The sequence below is a fragment of the Chrysochloris asiatica genome, unplaced genomic scaffold (assembly GCF_000296735.1).
Source record: "Chrysochloris asiatica unplaced genomic scaffold, ChrAsi1.0 scaffold00010, whole genome shotgun sequence".
In the NCBI taxonomy this organism is placed as follows: domain Eukaryota; kingdom Metazoa; phylum Chordata; class Mammalia; order Afrosoricida; family Chrysochloridae; genus Chrysochloris; species Chrysochloris asiatica.
The window spans coordinates 35,193,498-35,198,062 of NW_006408528.1; the positions used below are offsets into that span (position 1 = coordinate 35,193,498).

Below are 4,565 nucleotides of genomic sequence, written 5' to 3' on the forward strand. Positions count from 1 at the left end.
CATGGATATTATCCTATCACAGACAGCATTGTATCTCATGACTGATCTGGATAGGTTCTTTTTGACAATGAACGCAACACCATTCCTCTTCAATTTGTCATTCCCAGTCCAGTAAACCATGTGGTTATCAGATTCAAAATGGCCAATTCCAGTCCATTTCAGCTCACTAATGCCTAAGATATTGATGTTTATGCGTTCCATTTCATTTTTGATAACTTCCAGTTTTCTCAGATTCATACTTCGTACATTCCATGTTCCAATTTTCAGTGGATGTTTTCAGCTGTTTCTCTTCATTTTGAGTTGTGCCCCATCAGCAAATGAAGGTCCTGTGGGCTTTTTCCCACTGGCTTTACTCCATTCACATCATCACGGTCAGCTCTACTTTGAGGAGGCAGCTCTTCCCCAGTTGCATTTTGAGTGCCTTCAAACCCAAGGGGCTCATTTTATGGCACTATATCTGACAGTGTTTCTCTGCTACTCATAAAGTTTTCAGTGACTAAATATACGGAAGTAGTTTGTCTGTCAATCCTTCTTCCTATTCTGTCTTCATCTGGAAGCTCATCTGAAACCTGTCCACCATGAGTGAGCTGCTGGTATTTACAACAAACTGACAGATGAGTGGTGGCCATTTGGTTTTAAGTGGAAACTGTCACTTTAAATTTCGAGGAGATCTGTGTACATGTATAGTAAAACCCTCCAGGTGTGGGAGTGGGGTGTCCACTAGCTCAGGCATCCCCTCTAGTCACCAGAATGGAGATGCGCAGACAGCGAGAGACCAAAGAACAGATACCAAAAAAAGAATGTCCACACCTGTATCGCCAGGGCTCTGTGAGGTGTTAGTGGCTGCAGCAGGCTAATTGTTAAATTGATAGTTTTGTATGGCCTGTGGATGATGTTATACATACCCAGTGACCTTGGCAGAAAAAAGGTTCCTCACTCCTGGGATAAAGGATGCCTGAGTGATGAGAATTCTTTCTCTAGCCTATCCTTCCATTGCCACACTTTATGTTATTGCATCTGCTTTTCAAACCAGTGAGGTTCCCATGTATGTGTCTGTCCTCTGCAGAAGGGAGTGGGGATAGGTGGAAGAAATGCTCTTCAGAGTACAGAACTACTGTGTTTCTGGCCTGGCTCAGAGACACCCGCTTTTGTATTCTGCATAAGGAAGCCAGGAGATGGCTGTGTCGTGTGCTGTGTGGACGGCGATGGATCAGCATACATTTACTGTCACCACTGCCTCGCCTCTCCTGTGTAGTTAAGAATCAAGTGAACTGATATGAGCATAAATTGTGGCTGTGAGAAAATCAGTTTAGAATCATTTCTGAATGAGCAATGTTTTAAACATTTGGAATTCTCAGCATTCTAACACTCCATTTGGAGATAATCTGACTTTGTTGAAAATAGAGCCAAAGGATCAGTAAAAGCTCATATGCTTGGACTAAAGTGGAATCATATTTCCTGTTATACAGTAGAGGGCTCGTCATCACAAATGCCATCAACGGGTAAGCTGGATGGTATTCAAGATTATCCAGGAAGCTTGCTTCTAATGAAGGAAGGTATCATTTCTAAAAGCTGAAGTCCAAGAAAATATTGGTTCACTAGGAGCGTGCAAACATTGGCTTACTTTGTGATACTAAGAACAACCTTCTCATATGGTTTTACCAATGAGGTCATTCCACATAACATCTAGAAGATTGCTGTTTCAGGTTCAGTTCTGTATTATCTGACTTCGATGCAATCAAGCCAGATTTGTGTTCCTTGGAGCCTGACTGTATTGACTACTTTTTCTATAGTAATGTTGTCCAGCTCTCTGATATTCTATTAATTACAGCAAAAACATGTACCACTTGATGCCTCTCACCTGAATGGTATGCTGCACATATCTACTTGGAAGGGTTGTGTTTGGGCTACCGTTTCATAAAAGCATGATGGGAGGAAGGCAGTTATGGCGATGAGGAGTACATATGGAGATACAGAGGTTGCAAGAGATAGGCAGTTCCAGAGTAGGTCCCAGCTTGCAGAGCTACGACAAACTAACTCATTATGACGATAGGCTAAGCTATCAAACTTAGATCAGATTGGGAGGCTAGCTTCATTGACATCTTTATGGGGGACTCTGAAGCACAACAGTGCAGATCCCACTGTTGAAATAAACCCTTCGTTTTGGGAAGATTTTGAGAAATAGAAAGAACTTGAAGTATATGGCTACTGCATGGGAGATTATGTCTACTTGTTGATCATTTCTTTAACTCTGGGGATACCAGCCTTCAGTGTGGACTGCACCTCGATGTAAAGACAACAAAATTCCTCACTACTGAACCAAAAACAACATCATGGTAAATGGAGGAAAGATTGAAGTTGTCAAAGACTTCATTTTGCTTGGATCCACAATCAACACTCATGGAAGCAGCAGTCAAGACATTAAACGACGTATTGCATTTGGCAAATCTGCTGCACAAGACCTCTTTAAAGTGTTCAAGAGCAAAGATGTCCGTTTGAGGACTATGTTGTACCTGACGCGAATCATGGTATTTTCAATAGCCTCATATGCATGTGAAAGTTGGACAATGACTAAGGGAGACTGTAAAAGAATTGATGCATCTGAGCTATGGTGCTGAAGAAGAAAATTAAAAGTACCATGGACTGCTAGAATAACAATAAATCTGTGTTGGAAGAGGTACAACTGGAATGCTCTTTAGAAGTCAGGATGGCGAGACTTTATATTCTCTCATACTTGGGAAAATATTATTAGGAGGGATCAGTTCCTGGAGAAGGACATCAGCTTGGTAAAGTGGAAGGTCAGTAAAAAAGAGGAAGAGTCCCCCCAATGAGATGAATTGGCACCGTGGCAGCAGGAGCAATGGTTTCAGGCATAACAATTGTGAAGGTGCCATACGCTTGGGCAGAGTTTCTTTCTGTTGCTCTTAGGGTCACTAAGAGCCAACTCAATGACACTAAATAACAATATATACTTCTAACTTTCCTAGGATCGCATTGTTAAGAGCCACCAAGTTGGTTCAGATCCATAGCGACCCTGTATAGGGTTTCCAAGGAGTGGCTGGTCAGCTTGAACGGTCGACCTTGTGGTTCAAATTGACTTTGTAGTCCAGCACATTAACCCACCATGCCACACCAGAACTCCAGTATCTCATTAGCCCTTTTAAATCTATTTGCCAGATCATTCTCATCTTCCTGACCTCCAAATGCTCAGTCCTTACAACTCTTGTTTTTATTTATACTTTCTTCTTATCCGTACTATAGATTTTTTATTTATCACCTTCATATTCCTAACTCCCAAATATTTATGTAAAAACCTTAAGCTTTTTATATTCAATTTTCTACACACATTTTCACTTGTCTTACAGGAAATTCAACATATTCAAACCCAAGTTTGCTTTTTTTCTTCTGTAGCATACTTCATTCAGACCTTTTCCTTTCCGTTTTATTTTGCTTTGCAACATTTATGACTAATTGACATGATATTGCACAATAATTTGTTTACTTTGTTTTGTTCATCATTGTGTCCAAGGGCCCAAGAAAGTGCCCGATACCTATTAGGTGCTAATTATTTGCTGAGTGACTGGAAAAGGTCAGCGGGTACCATATTTCTGGAGTGAAACCTGAGTCAGGTGGTTTCTGGGAACAGCTGCAGTGGTGCTGAAGAGTAATACTGCCTTTGTTCCAGGTAGAAAATGCCATTAAGAAGACAGGAGGCCAAAGAGCTAGAGTTTTTCAGTGTGTAAAATACCATTTGGAAATTCCTGAGTTCTATGTAATATCTTGAATTATTAATGTGGTAGACAATAATGGCCCCCAGAAAACCATACCTTCCAGGTTCACTCTGTCAGATGGGGTCACTATGAGTTGAAAATTGACTTGGTGGCACCCATGTAAGACCAACAACAACAGTATTGTTCCTTTAAGTAGTCTCCTCACATATTCCTCACATCTAGGCTTGCCCAGATGACTTAATTTTATCAATGGGATACTAACAAACATAACACAGAAGCTTAATAACTACTTGCACACAGAGCTTACACTGCAATGTGAAGCCTTGTTGACTATGAAAGCCCATCTGGAGAGACAGGACCAGCAATGCTAGCTGAGGCCTCAGACATGCCTCCCATTCCCATCACTGCGTGAGGGAATCCAGCAAAAGAACTGCCTAGTCAAGCAAGCCACAGAATCATAAGAAATAAATGTTGCTGGTTTAAGCTTTAAGTTTCAGGGTTGTACTTTATGGAGCAATAGGCATTTGGTACAAAAATTGTCTTAACAAAAATCTAAAGTACATTTATGACTTTGAAAAATACAATGTGGCATATAAGACAAAGCCTTAAAAGGCTGGTTCACTAACTCTGAAAAATACTGAGATGAAAGACCACATAAAGAAAGAGGCAGGCCAAGTATGTCCAAAGACCTCCACCATATCATGTTTCATCCCAGAGCTCTTTTCCTCAAGAGTCATTTTTTTTTTTTTTTAAGGTTTTTATTGTGGATTGAGTGAAAGTTTACAGGGCACATCATCAGTTTCACATTCAGCTATTCATATGACTTGTTTCATT

General features: G+C 40.6%; 1 protein-coding gene across 2 annotated transcripts in view; it reads right to left on the minus strand.

Moving 5' to 3' along the window:
- RELN (reelin) overlaps nucleotides 1-4,565 on the minus strand; it is a 646,525-nt gene that overhangs the window by 121,060 nt on the left and 520,900 nt on the right. The window lies entirely within an intron of this gene.